The sequence below is a fragment of the Monodon monoceros genome, unplaced genomic scaffold (genome assembly GCF_005190385.1).
Source record: "Monodon monoceros isolate NGI ecotype Baffin Bay Population unplaced genomic scaffold, NGI_Narwhal_1 Super_Scaffold_11, whole genome shotgun sequence".
Lineage (NCBI taxonomy): Eukaryota > Metazoa > Chordata > Mammalia > Artiodactyla > Monodontidae > Monodon > Monodon monoceros.
This window is the reverse complement of record NW_021703767.1, coordinates 139,002,279-139,028,057: the sequence shown is the minus strand read 5'-3', so window position 1 is coordinate 139,028,057 and position 25,779 is coordinate 139,002,279.

Genomic DNA, 25,779 nt, shown 5'->3' with positions numbered 1-25,779 from the left:
TAGGAGAGTTTGAGTTTGAAGTGCCTTTGGAGCATTCAGGTAAGAGAGGTACATTTTGGGCTTCCCTGGTGGCGCAGTGGTTGAGAGTCCGCCTGCCGATGCAGGGGACACGGGTTCGTGCCCCGATCTGGGAAGATGCCACAGAGCGGCTGGGACTGTGAGCCATGGCCGCTGGGCCTGCACATCCGGAGCCTGTGCTCCGCAACAGGAGAGGCCACAACAGTGAGAGGCCCGCGTACCACACACAAAAAAAGAGAGGTACATTTTGATATATGTGTCTGAAACTCATATCAGGCACAGAGATGTGAATTTGCTGCTAATGGCATGGAGCCTAGAATTTAGATGGGATTGAATAGAACAGAGTTTCTCAACCTCAACACTATTGACCTTTGGACCGGCTCATGCTTTGTTGTAGGGGATTGTCCTATGCATTGTAGTATGTAGGGCAGAATCCCTGGTTCTATCCCCTAGAAGCCAGTAACATTCTCTTCTCAGCTGTGATAACCAAAAAACATCTCCAGATATTGCCAAATGTGCCTGGGGGGATGGGGGGATGAGGACAAAGCTTCCTCCTGTTGAAGCCTTAGCTAATACCAGGATTGGACTGTCAAATCAGATTTGGACATATATGATATCATACCCACTGTCCAGCTTTGCAAATAATTCCAGAATATAGGTAATCAAGGGACTAAAACAAACGAAAGAGCTCTGACACATCCTGCACAGTTACACTGGCTCATTCTTCCTTCACTGGTCATGTGTGCTCTGGTTAAGAGTCCTAGGTGAGGGTACCTGGTGAGCTTTGGGGGTTATTACATCGCTTAGCAGAAAGCACTTAATAATACTGATTATTTTATAACACTGATAGTTATACAAGTTACCTGACATTTCCCAGACAGCCATGCTCCACAGGTGCATTGTTTTTAGATAAGTGATCTTCAGTCATCCTGCTAAGGCCACTGTATATCTAAGGATTCATTCTACGAAGCAAAATATAATTAGTTTATTTACCCAGAAGTCCAACTGAAAAGGAATTTAGACCAGGTCACCTGCCTTCTTTTTTTTTTTTCACTTAGAGGAAAGAAAACTTGTCCTGTAAGCAAGTATGAGGTGGAGAGTAGGACTGTAAGACAGATGTCAGAATCTTTTCTGAATGATACACAGTGAACCAGAAGTTTGTAATGACTGCAGCTAGGAGGGGTAGTGGGAGATTAAGTCACATGATGTCTTTGTATCCCCAGAGTTTAAAAACATGTTGGCATACAACTGGAGCTCTGAGGGATTTGTCGAATGAGTTCAGGCTTGAATGAATGAATGAATGAGTCTCAGAGGGACCAAACTGTCAACAAGATGGTGAGCAGAGGTGTACAGCAGTGACTGGGAGGGAAGAGGATACTAGTCCCTCTTCTGGAGATGCATGCAGGGCACAGACTAATGGTCCTCTGCTTTTGAGAGCCGTAGGAGAAGCCGCCTGATTGGGGGAGAGCCAGGTTTCAGTTGAGGATCAGAGCAGAGACCAAGCGCTCCGGTGGCGTTCCAGAGGGCAGAGTGGAAGGCATGGCAGGTGGAAGGAGGCAGCGTAGTGAGTCAGTTGCAAGAACGGGCAGCACCTACGCGGATGCTCAAGCTCAAGAATCAGCTTCCTGGGGGAGGACAGGGTTGGCCTTTCATCCTGGGGTTTCTTCATGGAAACAGGCATGGCTGTCTTGGTAAAGCTAATCTCGCTGCATACAGAGGTTTTGGTGATCTCTTCCTCAGTTCCTAATCCTAGACATTTATTTGCTTAAATTGAGAGGAAGGAAATATGGTCATGGTTCAGTAGAGCAGAATGATTTAGGATTTTCATAATGTCTTTTTACCTAAAGCAAATGATGCCTTCTCAATGAGAGCAAATGCATTTTCTCTGATCCATGCCAATATCAATTTCCATGGTGCTATGCTTAGCTTAATTAAAAAAATCCTTCCCCACACTCACTGATGTAGTCACACAAATGTTCCTTATTTATAGATTAAGAACACCACCCTTGGGGCTTAGTAACTGTATGTTGCTGGGTGATCATTGAAACTTACCGAGTCTCAGCTTTCTTAGTTTTAAAATAGGGTCTATTACATTTAACTGTTAAGATTTAGGGGAGGCATATAAATAAATTGTAAACACAGAGTCATTAGAGCAGTACCTGGTATATAATTAGTATTCTCCCACCTTTAGGAAGATTTTATATTTAGCAAATATACCTGAAGTCCCTTCAAAAACATTTCCTTCTGTATCTCTTCTTCTGGGGGGTGGAGGGGGCAATATGGGATGGGCCTTAATTATTCTTATGATTAAATGGTTTATCCTCAAATTATTATTATTATTTATTTTTTTTGGCCATACATCATATGGGATCTTAGCTCCCCACCAAGGATCAAAGCTGTGCCCCTGGCAGTAGAAGCGTAGAGTCTTAACCAGTGGACCTCCAGGGAAGTCCCTATCCTCAAATTAGGTGTTATGGAAACATCACAGGAAAGAGAAAGGCGTTCATGATAGAAATCATCTATTTGTGTAATACTCTCTCTTCTTAGGGGTTTCATGGATGCTTTTCTCCACCAAACTAATGACTCTTCGAAGAGACACAGACTCTCAGGGAGCCATAAGAAGCACACTGTTCTTTTCTGTAAGCCCCAAAGAAGATGGTTATTTAATAGGAAGCGGTAATGACTTCTTTCATGTTCTTAATGAAAGAATAAATTTTACATCTCAGGGTATCCCTATTTTACTCTCTGTGGCACTTTTAAGAGTAGATAAGTGAAGTTTGACATTTGGAGATTTTTAAAGGGGAAAATAGCTATATGTCAATGTATCATTGCTTCATATACTACTAGATCTATATACATTATAAGGATAATAAGCTTTCATTGACTTCAAGTTACCAAAGAGAATATCATGTAGCAATTTTCTCCTACTGTTACCTACGATACATTTGGATTATGGAGAAATTTCCTGCTACTTTTAGCAAAAAAATCAGAGTTAATTTCATTAAAGTAGGTGGTAGTTATAGACTGCCCTCTCTCTTTGATGTTAATGCAGTCACAGGAGGGACTAAATTTAATTCAGGTCCTTAAACGATACACAATATTCATGGCACTAATAGCTGTCATTATCCTGAAGCTCTGTGTTTTACCCAGTTATGTTCCACAAAAGCAAAGTTGGATATTTATATATATATATATATATATATATATATATATATATATATATATATATAAATATATATATATATATAAATACTAAGGGCACTCTTTCTCAGACAGAACTTTGGAACACTTCGTAAAGGCAGAATATTTCAAGGAGGTTGTGTGGTAACAAAGCTGTATTGACAACAAAGTTGAAATCAGTCCTCAAAGCGTTGCCTAAATATTCTATTCTCTTTTGAACTAAAGCCAAACAGATTTTAGTCTTCATCACCTTTTTCAAAAAGCCCTCGTCAAAATCCCTAGTGACTGTAATACTGATAAATCCAAGGGCTGATTATTGATCCTCATCTTTCTTAACTTTTCAACCCCATGTGATCTGGTTGATTCTATCCTTGCAGCACGTTCTCTGTTCAGCTCCTAGCCACCAACTCTTAGTTTTCCTTCTCTCTCACTGCTTGCTTCTTCTCTCTCTCTTTTGCTGGTCCTCCTTCTTCCCTCTCCTTCCATTTCCTTGTCTTCTCAATGTTGAATAACCATTAAGCTCATCCTTTGAACTGCTTTTCTTTTCAATCAACGTCAGGTAATCTCACTAATTCTTCTAGCTTTTAATCTGATTGATATGATGATAGCACCCGATTTATTTATATATTCAGCCTGAAACTCTCTGATATCCAGGATCTAAATGCGATTGGTCCTGAATGTGTTTATCTCTGCATCTAATGGTTATTTCAAATGTAACATGTCTGAACTGAATTCTTCTTTTTCCCACTCAATTCTGCTTCTCCTGTAGTCTTCTCGACTCCATAAATGGCAATTCTAGCCTGTCAGTTGCCTAAGCCAAAATCAGGGGTCGTCCTGACTTTTCTCTTTCTCTCACACACCACATTTAATCCCTTGGCGACCCTAGGTGACTCTACCTTGAAAATACATTCAGATTTTTACCACTTCTCTGCCAGCACTGCCGCTACTCTGGGTCAAGCCACCATATCTGCCTCCTGGACTTTTGCCACCTCCTTCCCAGTGGGTCTTCCTGCTTCCGTCTCTGTTGAACTGAGCCTGTCTTGTACACTTCCACCAGAGTAATTTTGCTCAGATATGTCAGGTTAGGTCACCCTCTGCCTCAAAACCTTCCAATGATTCCATATTCCACTCAGAATAATCTCCGAAGTCCTTATGGTGGCCAGTGGGGTCCTGTGTGTTTTGGACCCCTGCCCTCTCTCTGACCCTGTCCTATCACTCACTCTACTCCAGTCACTTCAACATCCTTTGCTGTTCTTCAGGCAGTCACCAAACACATGCTTTCCTCAAGCCCTTTGCACTTGCCTGGAAAACTCTCCCCTCCAGTACCTATATGACTTAATCCCCCACTTCCCTCATGTCTTTACTCACACTTAATCTCACCACTGAGTCTTCTCTGACCATCCTATGTGAAATTCAACCCTTCCCTTTATTCCTACCCCTACCCTTGCCACTCCCAAAATCCCCCTTTTTTTTCATAGCACCGTCATACTAAGTGTTTGCTCACTTCCTTGTTTATTGCCTGTCTCCCTCATTAGAATGAAAACTTGTTGAAGATAGGGAACTTTGTCTATCTTGATCATTGCTCTCTCCTTGTGCCTAGTGTAGTGCCTCATTTATAGAAAAAAAATCCAATCCATATTTGTAGAAGGAATGAAATTGAGAGCAAGCCCTTTTTTAATGTGTATGATGGTTAACCATGACCTCATGACTTACACTTCTCAGGGTCTTTCTCCGATTATTAATTCTCCTGGTCCCTAAGGCAGCTGCATTGTTTGGCTGTAGAGCTTAGGGGGGTTGGATGGGAGATTTTTGTTGTTGTTATCATTATTAAAGGGCCAGGTTGGGAATGACTGGCCCTAGAGATTAGACAGATGCAAATGGACAGGGCAGAGGTTGGGCTAGGCCCCAGAAGGATGTGGAGGGAAGAGGTTTAGGGAGACGGTTTATCTCAGAAGTCCAATCAGAGGTGTCCCTGACTGTAGGGAGAACACAACATGAACAGGGGAAAGAAGCAATTCAGGCAGACAGTTTGGATCAGGAAGATGCTGCTGCAGGTGGGGCCCAGCCTTAGAGCTGAGGGTCAGAGCAGGCCTCGAGTTCCACAGAAGGAAAGGCATGTAGGAGACACAGACTCAAGGATGCGAGTTTTTCTGAATTGAGGAAAAGGCAGTCCTCAGGTTGAAGGAGCGTGTAGAGTTCTGGGTGAGGTAAGTAAGAACCAAGGAAACGAGACAGAGGTTAGACATGGAAGGAATAGGTATTTGTATTTGTCAGAATGTCAAAGGCCCATTTATTTTAGAATCCTGCAGGTTGTTTATTACAAATGCAGAATCCCCCTGTCTTATCTCTGTTTATTGAGTCAGAATGAATGGAGTGAAGTCCTGGGCTGCTGCGGGAGCATGATAAGGATCACCCAATAGCCATCTGATAAGGAAAAGGATAGAAGAGGAAGAGACAACAGACACAACTAGGTATTAAAAGATTGCGATCAGATGTGGTACATACATACAATGGAAGACTACTCAGCCATAAAAAAGAATGAAATTTTGCCATTTGCAGCAACATGGATTCAACTAGAGATTATCATACTAAGTGAAATAAGTCAGACAGAGGAGGACAAACACCATCTGATATCACTTATACGTGGAATCTAAAATATGACACAAATGAACCTATCTGTGAAGCAGACGCAGAACCACGGACATAGAGAACAGACTGGTGGTTGCCAAGGGGGAGGGGGTTGGGGGAGGGATGGAGTGGGAGGTTGGGATTAGCAGATGTAAGCTTTTATATATAGAATGGATACACAACAAGGTCCTATTGCATAGCACAGGGAACTATATTCAATACCCTATGATAAACTATAATGGGAAAGAATATAAAAAGTGAATGTATCTATATGTATAACTGAATCACTTTGCTGTACAGCAGTAATTAACACAACATTGTAAATCAACTATACTTCAAAACAAAACAAAACAACAACAAAAAACAAAAACAGAAAACCCCCAAAACAAAACAAAAAAATAAACCCTTGTGTCAAAAACAAAAAAAAAGATTGTAATCAGAGATTTTGGGAATATGACACACTCTATGAATCCTCTCAAACACTGACGAGGTTTCAGAGGGTTTGTTGATTGTACAGTAAGAGCCAGGTTTGATTTATTGGGAGCGCCATTGTTCACTCCCAATTCAGGCTATGACTAGGGAAGGATTACATACACCCATTCATATACACACATATGTATGCACGTATATATGTATATCTTATTACTCTTCATATGAAACATGTTATTTATGATGACATTTTCTGTGTGTCTGTGGAGGTGGGCATTGTTGAAAATATGTGTGTTCACATTGTGCATTGGCAAAAACACTTATGGTTGCCTCTTATCCATCTGATTCTAAAGGAGAGTTCAGACACAGGTGACTGGGTAGGCATCTCTAACTTGTAAGTCATTTATTCACTGAACAGTGTCATGATTTTAGAAATTATAAGTTTATTGACAACTTAAAATTTGGGGTATCTTGCTTAAAAATCAGATTTCTGACTTTTTAAAAAAATATTTATTTATTTTTGTCTGCATCGGGTCTTAGTTGCGGTGCGAGGGCTTCTCTCTAGTTGTGGTGTGCAGGCTCCAGAACACGTGGGTTCTGTAATTGTGACACGCCAGCTCTCCAGTTTTGGCTCATGGGCTCAGTAGTTGCGGCACGGGGGCTTGGCTGCCCCGCGACGTGTGAGATCTTAGTTGCCTGACCAGGGATTGAACCCGAGTTCCCTTCATTGGAAGGCAGATTCTTAACCACTGGACCACCAGGGAAGTCTCAGATTTCTGACTTTTGATAAATCTAAATTTATGACAAAGCTAGTCTCCAGGTTTCACAGGAGGACTAAGGATGGTAGCTGTCTCCTTGGACTGAAACCTTCCTTTTTCAATTGGCCATAGTTTCCTCTTTCCCTACGCTTAGTTCTCTCATTTGAGCTAATTGCCTGGTCCATCCATATGCTAAAATAATTTAATTCAGGGACTTGATTAATTCTTCAATCAACTAACTGGTCCAGTCAGTCAAGACAGATGATTAAGTACACCTGTATAGAAATACTGTCTGACTCGTGTTCTCGACAGCTTTTTCAATTGAACCTTCTATTGATTATTCTGCCCTTGGGCCTTGAAGTAAATTAAATCCAACTTCCAGGGAAAAGATGTTGGTTTGAAGAGTTAATGTACCAACTTCCTCTTATAAAATAAGAGAACTGTCCAAAGAAAAGAAAGTATAGTGAATGGTAACTTTCGGGAATTTTTTTCAGATAGGATACAGATGTCTCAATATGAAACAGGATACAAGAAGCTAATTCATCTTTTTTTTTTTTTTTTTAATTTTTACTTGTTGGCCACACAGCATGCGGGATCTTAGTTCCCCGACCAGGGATCGAATCTGTGCCCCCTGCAGTGGAAGCACAGCCTTAAGCACTGGACCACCAGGGAAGCCCCCAGCAATTCATCTTTTTTAAGAGAATAGAAATTCACTTCATTCTTTAAAGCATTATGTAAATTCTGGGTAAATTTTTTTCATGATGAGCGTTTATTGTATTATAATTCTTAAAATCCCACAAAGTTTGAAGGATGGAAAAAAGATTGGATGTAGTTGGGTTATCAGCCAGAGGACGGGTTTTCACTGACATAATTCAAATGGACTCACATATGCAGTTAAGATATCCTGAGAGATTTAGCAAGTAGTAGTTACCTTACCGGTTGGTATGCTGCCATTACATCCAGCCTAGATTTAGTATGTGTATAAGGACCTCCATAAATAGTGCAGCAAAGCAGTGACGACAGATGAACTATTTGACCGTCCTTGGTTAGTGGGAAGGGCCCGCAGGCTGGCCAGGCTATATTAGTTCCCCCTGAGGAGTGCTAGACTTCTCACCATCATCAGAGAAGCTCTGGGGACAGGGAATGATTTCAAAATGGTAAGATAGAGCATGCTGAACCTCAGAGCCAGAGAAGTATTAGGAGGACCCAAGGCTTGTGTTAGAAACCAAAGATAAGAATTAAGGAGAGATAGAAAAGACAAGGAAACTTACATCATCAGAGCAGTAAAGTGGCTCTAGCCAGGTATTGGATGGAAAACAAAGAGTTGTTAAAGATGAATTTATTTATTTCCCCAAAATATGGACCATCAATAGGAAATGTGATAATGAACATGTAAATATTGTATTTTATTGGCCTGGTAACAATTGTTCTTTATATGAGAATTTGTTAGTCAGCTGTATAAAGCCATTGATCAGAATATTTAACGTCATTTATAAATAAAGCACTCATCTTTAAGTGAAAACAATTGATTTTTTCCCCAAAACAAGGGAAAAATCATCTGTTTTAATACGAAATTAATGAACTTGGTCACTTGACATGGAGGAATTGCCAAACCACAGTCGCATAATCCTAGTTGTACTCCTCACAACAAATCAGGTAAAAAGTCCATCAATTTTGGGGAAGATAATAAAACCAGACCAGAGGTAAATGATTCAATATCAAGCTCAGAGTGAAAGTAGAAGAGGAATTGGAAAATTCCTCTGTCAGATGACGCTGTTAGCTGTTTTATAATGTAAAGTGCAGTCAACGTGAAGGTACAATTACTTTCATGTATGTATTAGCAGATATTCACAGGGAGATGAAACCACAGCAGTGGCTCCTTTGGATCAGTTCCTGGCTCTCACTGATGACTTTTTGTTCTCTCTTTCAGTGAAACCCTGTGTTCCCAGGAGTTAATGATTTTTTTTTAGTTATGTTGTAAATTAGCAATTTGTTTTGGGGAAGCAGTGAAAAGACAGCACTAGTTGTGTGCAGAGAGGGATGGGTGTTACTATAAATAAAGGCAGATGACATGGATGCCCATCCGTAGACCAGCTGGTTTACAGAAAACAGCCGGCAATGAAAATACTAATTCTGATCTTGAGCCAGCCTTGAAGGAAATGGACATATTTTAATAAGTTTATTGTGCAGCCAAATGTGGATATATGAATATTTCAGGTTGGAGAGAAAAAATACACACACGAGAATTTAAAATGGGGGATAATTTTTTTTTAAATTTTATAACAGTGGTAATGCCAGTAAAACCATGTTCGTGTTCTTCAATGTCAGTGTTTAGAAGTCTTGCTAAAATCCCATAATTAGTGATGAAGATCACATTGTGATAGCACAACCAGGGATTGTTTGATTTTAAAGAACTGTCACTCTCTTATATTTTATGATTTTCATTTTTCTTTGAATTTTATTTTATTTATGTTTTTATACAGCAGGTTCTTATTCGTTATCTATTTTATACATATTAGTGTATACATGTCAATCCCAAATCTCCTCTCCCAATTCATCCCACCACCACCACCCACCCCCGCCACTTTCCCCCCTATGATTTCCGTTTTTCGCTGAAGAAACAAAACACTGACAGATTGGACATCTTTACAAACAATATCGAAAGCTTGCTTTAGATTACAGCTATAAAAAAAGACCTTCTAAAGCCAAATGCAATCAAAACACAAATTAGGAAGCCAGTCTCCATTATTTCACAAGTAGGAATAGGCAACTTTTCCATTTGGAAGTGTAGTATACTCATTAACTTAGCATCTGCTGGCGCTCTTAAAGTAGGATAAGATGAAGACATCTCTCCATAATTTCTAAGGCCGTGTTTGGGCCATTGCTGCCAGTGACGATGACATATGTAAGTTTGAAGTTTCACATTTCACAGAAATAAAGAGTAAGAAAATAAATTGCAACTGTCTGATTAGAAAATCTGACCTATGCCTCAAGCTGTTCATCACTGCTTCACATACAGTTGCTCTGAAAAATTTGCTGAAAGAAAACTTTACTCTTCATCACTGTTAAACTAGTCTTACAAGTGGTAGTAGTTTCCAATAGTGCTTCATTGTTTTCAGCAGGCTTTAAAAATTATATAAAATTGGTGATCTATCTGTACAGCAAATGCTGAATAATTGGTCTGTGGATGCTGAAATGTTCAAAAACATTGAGCTAGAGAGCAAATCAAATTTAAGGGCTGGATGTAGAGCCAAGAGGGAAATGGAGCCAGAAGCATGGAAACAATCAGTGCCAAAGAGTGTGAGATAAACAGCAAGGTAGCACTACTCACAATAGCCAAGACATGGAAGGAACCGACATGTCCATTGACAGAGGAATGGATAAAGAAGATGTGGTACATAGATACAATGGAATAGTACTCAGCCATAAAGAAGAGTGAAGTAATGCCATGTGCGGCAGCATAGATGACCTAGAGATTATCATACTAAGGAAGTAATTTAGATAAAGACAAATATATGATATCACTTAGGTGTGGAATCTAAAGAAATGATACAAATGAACTTATTTATAAAACAAATAGACTCACAGACTCAGAAAACAAACTTATGGTTACAAATGGGGCTAGCAGGAGAAGGAGGGAGATAAATAACAAATTTGAGATTGACATGTACACACTACTATATGTAAAGTAAGTAAACAGCAAGGACCTACTGTATAGCACATGGAATGATACTCAGTATCTTGTAATAACCTATAAGGGAAAAGAATCTGAGAAAAAAAATATATGTTATATATATACACACACATATATATATAACTGAACCACTTTGATGTACACTTGAAACTAACACAACATTGTAAATTAACTATAGTTCAATGAAAAAATTAAAGAAATAATTTAAAAATTACCCCCAGCAACGTGTAAAGGAGTTTAGAAGATCCAGGACATCTTCTATGCGTAAACTGTGTGGTTCAGGACTAGCTCCTACTGCATGCTGGGAACATCACTTTCTGTTAAAGGCACTAAGTTGGGCTGATCAGTTGAAATTCTCACTGAAACTTTCACTTTCATCATAGGATATTCCCTTAATTATCTTTGAGCCTTTCTTTCTCAGTGCCCCTCACTTAATCATTTAATCCTGAGCCCCCCAACCAATAAATTCCTATATAACCCAAGATAAGGCATAAGCCTCTTTTATCTTTATATTCTTTCCATGGATGATTTTATGTACTTCTAGTTTTAACTAGTAATTCAAAGCAAATGGCTTTTAAATCAATATTTCTGCCTCATCAATCTCTTAACTCATGGCCATTTTTCAGCTGCCAGGGGCTCTTTCTTCTCAGAGAGAACCTTCTCCCCAAAGGTGGGTTTCCTTAAACCCACAGACAAAAGTGGCCTTCTATTTTGAGCTCTCATAGCACGCTGTTCCTCTGAAATGATCACTACCACATACTTGTAGTTAACTAGTTGTTCATCGTGTATGTGTTGAATCCTTCATACCTTATTTCTGTGCCCCTTGAGTGCTAAGACTCTTCTTTATTTGTTTATCTGTCAACCCTACTCATCCTTATTGCTTGCTGTGGTGCACACAGTGGATGGTACATATAGGTGTTCCAAAATGTTGGATAGAGGAATATATGAATGAGTGAACCATCTTGGATTTTTTTTTTTTTTTTTTTGGCTGCACCTCACGGCTTGCGGGATCTTAGTTCCCTGACCAGGGATTGAACTCAGGCCCCCGGCAGTGAAAGCACCAAGTCCTAACCACTGGACTGCCAGGAAACTCCCTCATCTTGGATTCTTGTGTCCCTCTTTCTGACATTTCGTTGGTCAAATAGAAATGAAATTACAACGTAAAACAACATATTTTTCTTCTTTGCCTGCCATAAGAGAGACTATTCTTAGAACATAACACTTAACAGATTTCTTAGTGTTCCTTTTTAAAACCAGACATTTTCACTACAACGTACTGAGACCAGACTGATATGCAAAGTAAGATACAAGGCTAAAGGCCATAAGGAAAGCAATTTTGCAAAATTTAGTAAGAAAGTAGAGAAAAGGGGCTTAAGTATATGGTAATCATTGTTAACTATTGTAAATAACCAAATATTTAATATCAAAAGAAATAAATGTATGTAAGTTGTGGGCTTTGGAAGACACACATGTCAAGAACTGATATGTTAGACAGTCTTATTACCTTAGTGACTTGATAAATGTCCTCTATTTAAAATTCTAATAAACATGTAATCGTTTAATGGAGTCTGTGCATTCTCTGTTGTATTTTCATTTTCCTTGCTCAATTTACTCATTTTTTTCTTTCTGTCTATATAATAGATTTTATAAAACCCATTGTTGGTTGTGCAGTGTTTTGGACATAAAAATTTGTGAGCTAATTACAGCCTTAAACATCTTTAAGTGAATCCATTCATCTTAAATGGGCTTGATGAGCTTGGGTCCTTCATTTGTCTGTCTCACACACACATACACAAACACACACATCAGAAAATACAACAGTTACTGAAGTCCTTATAAGATCCTTTTATCAAGATTCTTCACCTATAGTAGATAAGAAGAAAGAGAACTGGAATACACGTACACAGATACACACTTATATACACACATATGCTTGCACACATGCATGTAGTACACATTTGTCATGCTTTCTACCCTATAGTCAGAATGCATAGGTGAGGAACCAGTGGGTGGAGGTGGCAGTGGCAGCTTTCATTTTCACACCTAATGATCCACTGTAAGCATTTTTGTTTGCTCTTTGCTGGGCCCATGGGCCCAGTGGGTTTGGAGGTCCTAGTGCTCAAGGGAGGAGTACTTCCACCAGGTAATAAAGTTATAGTTCCCATGAATTGGAGGCTAGAACTGCTCCTCTCTACATACTGGGCTTTGTCTGCCACTGAACCAACAGGTAAAGAATAGCATTGTTGTGTGGAAATCGATTCCAGTTATCAGAGAGAATTTGGATTGTTCTTCTATGGTGGTGGCAAAAAAGACTATTTCTGGGAGCCGAGGAGTTCACTGGAGTTCCTTTTGAGACTCTGGCTAATAAAAAAAATGTGGCAACCCAGTAAAGATAAGACCACTGATTCATTTCCCACAGGAATGAATTTTGTGGAGTAGAAGAAGGAAGCTCTAATTAAAAACTTAGGTCTTAGGAGCCAGGCGCAGAAAGAATAAAACGATTGTTCATTTTTTCACTTTTTCCTTTTCCCTTATGTGAAGAACTCCAGTATCGGCTAGCATATGAGGTTTGCGATGGGAGTATGACTGAGTCGACATCACCCTATTATACAATTGCCAGTGGGACTTCAAACATTTCCTGTGTTGGAGACGTGAATTTTCAACCTGGACAAAGGGTAAGCATGAATACTGAGAGGAAAAAGGGGTTAACTGTGATAGGTAATTTCACACCTCATCTCAAGACCCACACTTTCTAACCTTTTTCTGCCCCAGGAAACCAAGTTGTAAGGCTTAAATGTATGGTCTTTTTTGCCCTCTACCTTCTGGTTGGGTTTGGCCAATAGATCACCAAGGCTGTAGCTCAACAGGCGGGAAAAGAATGAGGTATGTTCACTTTTCTGGCTCAAGTTGCCTCTGACTGGCCTCTTTGACTAACATCCAATATCTCCCTCAAAGTATACGCTTCCACATGACTCCTTCCAAGCCCACGGGTCATTGTTGTTATCCTGGGTTGGTTCAACAGCACGTTCTGGTTTTCCTGTACACAGTTTGTAAGCTCCTCTCATATTATCCTAACTTGCATGAGCTCCTGCTTTCTGTTAGGAACCTCACTGATATAATCCTTTTATAGCTCCTGACAGTAAAAAGAAGGTAGGCCATGAATACAAGAGGTAGGCCACCTCTTGTTAAGAGGAGGAGAAGAGGTTATGAATTGTGGCTTGGGGCTTTTAGAAAAAGGAAGAGGAAGATCTGGGGCTTAAGACTATAGCGAATCACTAGGAATCTCTTTCTTTTCCCCGCAAATATCAGTAGGTTGCCTTGTCTTGCCTTCCCTTCTCCCTTTCCTTTCCTTTCCTTTTCTTTGTCCCTCCCTCCCTTTTTTTTTTTATTATATCCTTTTCTTATTGAGGTATAATTGACAAATAACATGGTATTAGTTTCAAGTGTACTTCGTCATTATTCAATATTCATATATACTGTGAAATGATCAATACAATAAGTCTAGTTAATATCCATCACCACACTTTTTCTTACAGTTTTTTTTCTTGGGATGAAAACATTTACGATTTACTGTCTCAGCAACTTTCAAATTCACAACAGAGTTTTATTAACTATATTCACCGTGCTGCACATGACGTCCCCAGGACTCACTTTCTTACGGCTGGAACCTCTTCTTGTATAGCAGACTGCTTGAGGTCTGTCTTGTCATAATAATAATGTCAACATGTTCTTCTTCAAATTGTTGCAGTTCATGATTTAGCCTAGAATCAGGACCAGTATATAATTTATGGGGCTCAGTGAAAAATGAAAATGTGGGGACCCTTGTTAAACAATTCTTAGTAATTGCAGGACGGCAACAGCAGAGCCATGGACCAAGTGCAGGGTCCCTCTGGGTGCCAGGTCCTGTGCAGCTGCAGTGCGCACTCCTGTGGAACCAGCCTGGCCTGAAGGCTGCGGATACACAAGAGAGACGCTACCAACTAAGAACAGCTAAAGCGACTATAAGCTTCCAAGACAGAGATACATCTTAAGTAAAATATACATTTTGCCATAATGTGTAAAGGCAGAGAGAGCTGCTATTGTTCAAACTTTTATTCCTTCCTGGGGCTCCTTACAAGAAGATAGAGGAATTAGGAAGGGATGCCATGAACTCTGAGCTTTGGGCCTTTGAGTCACAAACACAGTGACTCTCAGTCAGTGCTGTCCGCTCATGAAGATGTCCTGAGACCCATGAAGCGTCAGCAGCTTTCCAGGCAATACTGATTTGTTGCCTGATTTGTGAACTACTACCTTAATTTTTTTCCTTCAGAAATTGTCAGAGGTTTAGTCACTTCTAAAGAGAAGTTGACACTGCTTTTGCATTCTAAGGAGAAAGGTAAGGGAAAAAATTAACGTCGTATTTTTAATAAAGCAAGGAATCCTCCAGAGGATTAAGAAAATATAACTGAAGAAACTGAAGTTGGAAAGATGAGGCTTCTCTTTGGGCCTGGGCTTGACTTTTCTTTAAGTTTATCTTCAAACTGTGTTTTCAGTGCAAATTATTACTATTTGGGTATAACTAAGTGTTCAGTCAGTAGACATCGTGATATTTTAATTATATATATTCTTCCTAGATAAAGCATTTCTCTGGGATTTGTTTACACTAGTGATTGTCATAATGTAATGTAGAGATCTTTTCAAGGGGTCTGTGAGTTAAAGCTATTTTCCTAGTAATATTTCTAAGATGTTATTTGCCTTTTTCACTCTCATTCATTTATGTGTGTGCAGTGGAGTTAATTCAACAGATTGACCACAGAAGCAGGTAGAGGATCTAGTCTTTTAACAAGTCACACATTAAAGGGATTTGCAAAAATTTGAAACAATGATACTCTCCTCTATATATTTTCAAATAAAAATGTTATTTCAATTCATGTCATTTTACTGGTATTTTTAAAAGAATGAATAATTAAATAATAAAATGATCAGCTTTAATTTCTAATATCACTAAATAGTTATAAGTATAACCTACATAAATGTGTTTTGAGTTTTTCAGTAATTTGTGAGAGTGAAAGGAGATCCTGAAATCAAAAATTTAGAAAACTTCTGGTATGCACGATGTCATTTTTGAGATTAGGCCTCTATTTTCGTTCGAGCATCTTAACTTGCTTTTGGCGCCATATATGGAGCACTTCTACCACCTTGAACTACAGGCATAAGTGCCTGTAAGATAATAACTATTGAATAAATCTTTCATTTATTCATTCATTTAACACATTTTTGATTGTGTCTACTATAAGCTGGATATTGTGCTAGTTCCTGGGCATAGAGCAGAAATAGAGACACAGTCTCTGCCAACATAGATCTAACTTTCAATGAGTGGAAAAGGGAGAGAAACATCTAATAGATCAATACAAAAAACGTAATTAATTACACTTGTGATAGGCAGTTGACAAGAAAGCACAGGGTGGAGTGAGAGTATGTACAGGGATTACTTAACCAAGCAGCGGTCCGTAAGGAAGTAACATTTCAAGAAAACAGTATAGGCTAGAGTATGCCAGGAAGAGAGTATTTACTTGTTAAGCAAAGAAAGAACATTGAAAGATGAGGCTAGAAAGATAGTCAGGGGCCAGATCACACAGCATCATGTGGATTATGTTAAAGAATTCAATCTGTGTATAAGGATGTATGTGTGTGTGTGTACATGTCTATGTGTAGGTACATGCGTGTTTACAAGTGTGGACAGCTGATAGACCCAGTTAAATAGAGATGGCACTTTTAATATTTATTTAACCTCAAACCATAGAAGCTTAAATTATTACACATTATACATTAGTGTTTATTATTATGCATTAATGGAATATTGCAAATGTCATAAGTATATGTGCAAATTTATTGAAGAAAAGCGATTCATGATCTCTTTTTTGGCCAACATTTATTTTATTTGATTTAAATACTTTAAAATTCATGATTATTGGTGTATAGTTCTGAGTTTTGACAAGTGTATAGAGCTATGTAACCACCATCATAATTAGGATACAGAACAGTTACATGAGTTCAAGTAATTTCTTCATGCTACCCTTTTTTAGTCAACCCACCCCCTACTCCCAAACTACTGTATAAAAAATAGATTTTAATGTGTTGATTTTATATCCTTCAAACTCACTAGACTCCTTTATTCTAATAGTTTATTACTTCATTTTGTTTAAAATTTAAAAACTTTTAGTAGATTCCTTAGAATTTTCTATTAATGTCGTGTATCACCTGAGCTGATTTTTGGATATTGAACCAATTTTGCATTCTGAAGACAAATCATACTTGGTCATGGCATATAATAATCCTTTTGATATGTTACTAGGTTGATTTACAATATTTTGTTGACGATTTTTGAATCTATATTCATAAAAGATATTGATCAATAGTTTCTTTATGCGGGGATGTCTGGAGCCTGAAAGCAAGCCCTGCTGAGTTGAGGTACAAGAAAATCTCCCTCCCCTGAGTGCTAGCACCCAGGCTAAAGGGAAGAAACCTGGAGATCCAGGGGTCATGACCAGAAGCAAATCAAGTGGTAGGATGACCTACTCAAAAACTGGCTGGAGGAGCTGTTGATCTTATGTGGAATACTCTGAGATTATTTCTAAACTTTGCTTTCTTGCCAGGGGAAGACTAAGTTCTTCCTGGTTCCAGGACATGGGTAGGGAAGTCTGGAATTAAGTAGGTTCTCATGAGATGTAGGCCTTGAGTAAGGAGGAGGCTGCTGGTGATATTCAGGCACACTTTATCCCCATCTGTCTCCCACTGGGGAACGAGACGCCAGCCTCCTTTAACACATTAAGTGCTCCGTGCTCCAAAGGAAAGCCACCAACCCTCCTGATTTGCCCTGGAAGTTCCCAGAACATGGGACTTCCAGTGCTAAAATTGGGAGACACCTGGCCAAACTGGGACACATTGGTCACTCCATTTCAAAATGACCTACTTCTCCAGTAAAAATATTCATTCTCTCTCTACTTGATTAGCTAGATGGGGAGAAGAAAACCATGTTATTCGAATAGCCCACACATGAAGACTGGGGTCTGGGAGTTTGTGTAACATGTTTTCACAATTCTCTGTGGAAATAATGATATTATTACTTTTATTTCAATTAAAATAAAGTTAAATGTAACATTTTTTTTCCCGTTGCATCTGAGAATGTCTATCTTACAACAGGATATTGCTTAGAAATTTCAGTGCCTGAAGTTTTGGCTGTTTGACATTGAGTAGCACTGCATCAGTTGTCAGGTCCTAACAAGTAAAAAACAAAGTTAACCAATACCAAGTGAAGGCCACATGTCTTCCCTGAAGGTTATTCCAACAAAGATTTCCCAGTTATCCCATTAGAAAAGAGAGTTGAGAGAATCGAATTATAGCAAAGCAGCAAGTAGTGAAGAGTGTAGAACTCAAAATTTTCTCTCTGCCATAGCAGTTAGTAGCATATTGGGTTGTGAGTTCTGGATTAGTTTCAGCAAAATAATGTCATCATTTGTGTTACATTACTGTTGCTAATTAATTATATTTTTATTGGTTTGGTAACTTTTTTTGAGTTTTAATTTGGTTTTATTGTTGAATGAGAACAATAGTTATAAGTGGCTTCTACTATGATTTTTCTGTATATATAAGTAACTTTGTAATAAAGTCAATACTGGCTCTATAAAAAGAAACATGTACAGGTTCCCCAGGGTTTCCTGATTTAATGCAGATGCATTATGATTTATAAGACTTTAGGCTCTATAGAGGGAGACGGAAAGGGTTAGATGGGAAACGGGAAGGGGTGAACAGGAAGAAGGTGGTCAGAATGTTTAAGGAGCCAATATACTCCTTCAGGCTAACTTCATATCTGATTTTCTGACATTTTTTATTGTACACTTTAGAATCTACAACTTCTTAAAATCTCTAAAGATCTCCAAATCATGACTCCCATGATTTTATTTGTAAGTTTTCTAGGGAAATATAATATTTACATGGAAGTCATTTTGGAGAGGTAATTTGGAAATCAGGCATAGGTAAGATGAGAACTTTCTGAATGTATAATAATAATGAGAATTGCAATATGTCATACTTATATTGATCTCCTCTGTGTTACATGTTGTTCTTAATGTTTTCATAGATTGTTTTATGTGCCACCACTCTCTAGGAGTTAGCTACTATTAGTATCCTTTCATAGAAGAGAAAGCAGAGGCACAGAAAAGTATAGTAATTGCAGGAGGATGCATAAATAGCAAGTAAAGGATCCTGGGTTGAAACTCAGGTAATCTGATTTCAGAGCGCACATCCTGAGACATTACGCTAAGCAATGCAAGTGGCAATAAAATGATCTATGATAAAAAAGAAATTTGAGATTCTAGGTAAAGGCATGGAAGTAAGTGGTAAACAGTCAACAGATACCCATTATTTATAATTAATCAATAGATCTTTAGTGCTAGTGTGTTGAAGATCACTAGTTACTGTATCTGACATTTACAGAGAAAGGGGGCTAAAAAAATATACTGTCCCTGGAGACTCCATTTGATTTCACATTTATAGTTGCATATTATATAACTGGTGATAAACTAGAATTTATTGGGGTCCTCAAGCATAAATCAAGAATGTAAAAAAAAGTGATTTATTTATCGACTAAGATCTCAAAAAGTTAGACAGCAGCATTGTAAAAGATTTGGGATGTTGTGTATGACATGGCCCCTTTCTAAAACTGAAGATTCTAGGGGAATACATTATGTTCTATTGGAGTTTATATTTCTAGGAGAAAATATTTTGTAATTTATAGGCTTAGGTTATGCAAGAACTGGAATTTCTGAACAACGTAAAATTATTACTGCCATCAGTAAAGGTTCTGTTATCAGAGATAATTGAGAAAAAGTGAACAAAAATAACTTGAAACATTTAATATTCTTTTTAAAGTCAACAAACTCCATTGGAATGATCAGTATTTTTTTTTACTAAATGTATTTATTTATTTATTTTTTTGGCTGCGTTGGGTCTTTGTTCCTGCGTGCAGGCTTTTTTTAGTTGTGGCAAGCGGGGGCTACCCTTCTTTGCAGTGCACAGGCTTCTCAGGGCAGTGGCTTCTCTTGTTGAGGACCATGGGCTCTAGGCACGTGGGCTCCAGTAGTTGTGGCACATAGGCTCAGTAGTTGTGGCTCGCAGGCTCTAGAGCACAGGTTCAGTAGTTGTGGCACACGGGCTTAGTTGCTCCGCAGCATGTGGGATCTTCCCACGCCAGGGATCGAACTCCTGTCCCCTGCATTGGCAGGTGAATTCCTAACCACTGCGCCACCAGGGAAGCCCCTGATCAATATTTTTTCCGAGGAGTTTATTTAGATGTGAACTTATATAGATCAAAGCAATATTTCTTCAGTGAACAGCATAATGGGAAGCTTCAGTTTCGGTTTTTAAGGCAAAAGCAGGAGAAATGTAAATGGGTCACTTAAATGAAAAGACCAAGGATAGCGCTTACTTTAGATGTAACTGGATGTAAGGGTTTAATCAATGTCATCAAGATTAAATTTCTTTTCCACTTTGTACATGAAGAAATTTTGAAGGAAATGGAAATTAGAATATAATTGATTTCCTCACATATTTGAAGAGCAGCAGTGCAAAAGATTAATTTTGTATGACTTCAGAAGATAAGATAGATATAGGATAAAAGCTTGAAGGAGACAAATTTCAGGAAAAATTTAATTTCTAAAAATAAAATTGTCTATCTCAAAATGAGTTCCCTGTCACTGGTGGTATTCAAGTAAAATCTCTATGATAATTTGTTGAAGAACTTCATGAGGAATTCAAGTATTTATGGGGAGTTTTAGTAGAATGTAGTTAATGCCTTTAGCCTTTAAATTTTTTGGCACTTCATTCAATTAAAAAATTTCAAAATACAAAAAAAATTACATTTTTTTATTTTGTAAGATTTTCATTCTGCACGCTTGGTTTCATGTTCAGACAGGCTTTACGTGAGTCAAAAATTAGGTGCCATCATTTCAAGAATTATATTGTCTTTATATATAGTGATAACAGAGAAACAACAGTGCTTCTTAGGTAGTGTCAGGAAGGCCATACAAATGGTTTTTAATGGTTTTGACTCGGTTCCTGTCACATCTCAGATTGAATTTCTAGGGTCTGTAATGGGGAGCTCTGATTGGCCAGCCTGGGTCTTGTGTCCCCCATTGTGATGGGAGGTAGGGTCATGTGATTAACAAAACATCATACAAGGGGATGGCCATGTGACTAAGGTGTGGCCAAAGGAGGATAGACTCTTGACAGAAGCTTGGATAGTCTTATATGAGGCCTCTATTTGGGGCAGATGTACCTGGAAACTTTATCTTTTTTCTGATACTATTGTTAAATTGGTAGGATGTAACCATGCATAGCCAGTGGCCCGCTTGCTTGACATGTGGATAGAGCCTATTTACAAAACTGTGGTCAACCTTAATGTTCTTAGGGAATCCTTTAGGCTCCCTGACTTTGAAGCACACAGTATGTCTGCATTTCCAGGACTCCTTGTGGTTGATGGCACCATGTGATTTTCTCTGGACAATAAATCATGCGAGGAAATGTTGTATCTCTCCTGGGTGGAAGATTTAATTACTGATGTGAGATCCTGCGGAGCTCTTTCCCTTCAGCACAGCACTTGACAACATTTGAGATGTGGTTACTTCCATCAGTCTGAATTACTCCTGAGTTATTGTTGTGATCAGGGCCTCCTTGTTGGATCCCAATAGAATGATGCAAGCAAGATATAACGTGATATATGCAAGAAAAGAATCTTTGATCAGTTTTAAGTCAATTAGATTTTAGGGTTTTTTGGTCAGTACACTATGATCTAGCCCAGCTTGATTGTTCTAAGATTATGTAAATTTCCACACCAGCTAACTGCATTCACTCGTTCTTACAGCTATTGTATGGGTTAAGTATTGAGGCAAGTATTGCCAATATTATTATTGTAATTGTTCTCATAATCAGCTCTTTGATTCTTATATCAAATGTACATAGACATTTTAGTGATCAATTGCTCTACACTTTCCTGAAACATATGTTATTGACTTCACTAAATTCCTTTTTATAAAATGAAGTATAGTTTATCTATCAGAAGATAGTAATATTTTTTCCCTACACACAGCCTCAGTACCTAAAAATTAAAAGGAAGTAAACTTTCTTCCAAACTTGGGTTTGGCTTAAAAAGTCTGAATGAAAGGGTTATATACTCTAGTGCAACATTCTATATAAGCAATACATCAGAGATCTGACCCTGGACAATTTCCCAAACTCTTTTATTATGTTGAAATCATAAGATTTATTGATTTACAAGCTGTACGTATCTCCTTTCTTTCTTCGGGAATTCTTTTCTCTTGCAGCAGGATGTCAAAGAAACAGCAATTTTCTGTTGCTTATTAACCAAAAGCACAAGAAAACAAAAATTGCCCGAGTGAAATATTTAAGAATGACATTAGGGTAATATATAATTTTATGTTTATATTTCTGGAACTGGAAGTTTCAGATGAAGAATTAAGGTATAACAGTGAGGAATTTCTAATCTGAGTTACAAAATCAAGATGCAGATTTTCATAATGCCATCTGCAGCAACATGGATGGACCTTGAGATTATCATACTAAGTGAAGTAAGACAGACAGAAATAAATATCATATGGTATCATTTATATGTGGAATCTAAAAAAAAAAGATACAAATGAACTTATTTCCAAAACAGAAAGAGTCTCACAGACATAGAAAACAAACTTATGGTTACCAAAGGGGAAAGGAGGGTGGGATGGGGAAGGGATAAATTAGGAGGTTGGGATTAATATATACACACTATTATATGTAAAATAGATAATCAACAGGGACCTACTGTACAGCACAGGGAACTCTGCTCAATATTTTGTAGTAACCTATAAAAGAAGAGAATCTGAAGAAGAATATATATCTGAATCACTGTGCTGTACACCTAAAACTAACATGATATTCTAAATCAACTATATTTCAATAAAAAAGATGCAAATTTTCAAAGAAAAAATTAAGTGTTTTCATAGCTCTATGATGACTTTATCCGAAAAGGATGGTACAAGAATGAGATTGTTGAAATATTTTCAACATTTGGTGGAAAGGATTTCTTTGGTGTAAGGTGTACAGTGATCCTTGCCCTTGATCTTGGCAGGGGATTGGGAGCATACCTAGTGAAATGTGCTTCATCAGGACCATGGTGATTTTGAGATGGGATTCTTGTAGCACAGGCACAGAGGACCGGCATCTGATCATTAGTTTCTTTGTCAATAGAGTTGCTGTGACTGGGTTTGGACTGGTCTGTGCTCCCAGAGTTTCTCTGGGCAGAGGGTGAATGAGTTTTACCTATGTATGCATCAGAGGATGGGCACATGGGAGAGCCAGCTGGGAGCCATTTGAATTCCAGCCAAAAAGTCTCTTGGAAGTTCTGCGGGCTCCCCAAAGAGAGTCTGTGTGTGACAAGTAGCTAAAAATCAATGGGCTAAATGGGAACAGTGGGAGGATTGATCTCTTGGGTCTTGGAAAAGAACAGAATGTACCCTGTTGGGAAATCTCTGAAAAAGGCACAAAATAACTTAACAGTGAAGGAATTATCTTTAAACATCTGCCAGGCTCAAAATGCAAAGCTAGTTTAAAATATGGTCAGTTAAGTAAGAACTTTCCTATTTCTCTTTCCTTTCTCATTACTTTGATCCTCATGGTTTCAGGAACAGTGATGAGAAGTACTTCTGCAAAAAATCAGCCTCTAATAAGGGCTAGCTCAGGGAGACATTACAGCCTGCAGGTCTAGAGTATCAGATGTGGTTGTACTCTTTAGCTACAGAATTGAGATAATGCTTGGGAATTAAAGTTGCCTAGGCTTTTGTCTTTTCTAGGAGTAAGCAGGGGTGAACCACTAGGTCAGCAGGTTTCAAGAGACTGGAGAGTAGCTCCTATGAGCACACACCCATGGGATGTGTTTGTTCAACTTCCTGGTTGTGTTCATTAAGACTTACATTTGAATAAAGAACACAGCCTCTCTAGTCTCCAAATCATGCTTTTCAATGTATTTCTTTGATTCTAAGTTGCACTAATTTTTCACATATTTAAAATTGATATGTATATTTAATGCGAAAATTTTTGTTTTCTTTCCAAAAATGTTTCCACAATATTAATAATACATTGTACAATTGCTCTATTCCTAGAATTTAGGAAGTGCATTATTATAAAGAGGCTATGCATTGTTTTTACATGATAGCTTACACAATTAAATATTGGAGAAAGCCACTGAGGGACTAAAATGGTCTTTTAAATACATGCAGTTCCAATCTAAGGAAACTATAGTTTAGAAAACTAAAATTCTGATCTTGGATTTTCCACATAATAGTTAGCATAGCATTATTTTTTATAAATTTATTATTATTATTTATTTTTGGCTGTGTCGGGTCTGTTGCTGTGTGTGAGCTTTCTGTAGTTGTGACGAGCTGGGGTTACTTTTTGTTGTAGTGTGTGGGCTTCTCATTGCAGTGGCTTCTCTTGTTGTGGAGCATGGGCTCTTGGTGTGTGGGCTGCAGTAGTTGTGGCACGCAGGCTCAGGAGTTGTGGCTTGTGGGCTCTAGAGCACAGGCTCAGTAGTTGTGGCACACAGGCTTAGTTGCTCCACGGCATGTGGGATCTTCCCAGACCAGGGCTTGAACCCATGTCCCCTGCATTGGCAGGCAGATTCTTAACCACTGTGCCACCAGGGAAGCCCAAGCATAGCATTTTTGGAAAGACCTGATCATTAAGAATCTTGCTTTCAAAAAAAATGCCTGAGCAGGTAACTTAAAACAGTAACTTGTTCTGTTAATTGCAACTATTATGATCTGAACTATTACCTAACTTGTAAGGGCCTCAGAGTTCATTTTATTCTCAACTTTGTTGAAATATGAGATGCAGGATGTTTGGACTTGTTTTACATGAGAAGAAATAAAAGTTTCGATATTTAGGTAATTTGTTTTAGACCACATAAGTAGCTGAGGGGAGACTTGTATTCAAATGCTAATCTCTCAAGTTTTAGTCCAGTGTTGTTTTTCTACTGCTCTGAGATACATTAAGATGTATCAGAAAAATACAACAAATATTTTTGGTAAAAAACTATATCCACACTGACAGCCCATGTCAATTATCAAATACATTTCATTTCTAGACATATAAAAATAAGTATTCAGAATCAGGAGAATATAAGTATTTATGCTGTAGGATATTAATAATTTAACAAATGACTCCATCATGTTTGTTGAACCCTGCTATCTTCAAGGTGTAGAAAAAGAAATCTTATTTATTTATTTGTTTGTTTATTTTTGGCTGCATTCGGTCTTCATTGCTGTGCACAGGCCTTCTCTAGTTGCAATGAGCAGGGGCTACTCTGTTGTGCTGCGTGGGCTTCTCATTGCAGTGGCTTCTCTTGTCGCGGAGCACGGACTCTAGGCGAGTGGGCTTCAGTAGCTGTGGCACGCGGGCTCAGTAGTTGTGGCACACGGGCTTAGTTGCTCCCTGGCATGTGGGATCTTCCCGGACCAGGGATTGAACCCATGTCCCCTGTATTGGCAGGTGGATTCTTAACCACTGCGCTACCAGGGAATCCCTGAGAAGGAAATCTTTGGTGTAGAGAAGAATATACAGAAAGTGTAAGACAAAATTCCTACTCTCAAGGAAATTAATGTTTTATCTGGAGAGAGATCTGAAGAATAGCAGGCACGTGGGACTCCATGGTAAGAACCTAAGGGCAGGCACAGATGATAAATGCTGAGGAATCTCATCCATTCTCATAGCTTCAAATACCATCTCGAGAGAGGTGATTCTGAAATTACTGTTTCTAGCCTTGACCTCCTCAGTAAGTTCCATCTTTATGTTTTCCATATTTTCAACTACCTCTTAGATAGTTTCATCTGACATCCTTCAGATGACCCAAAGGAAGCATAATCTTCCCCAACAACCTTGCTTCTGCTCCTGTATTTCTCATCTTTGTAAAGGCATAGCGATTTCCCAGGTGCCAACGCTGGAAAGCTCAAAGTCATTTGAGAATGCTTGCTCGCGTTTACACCT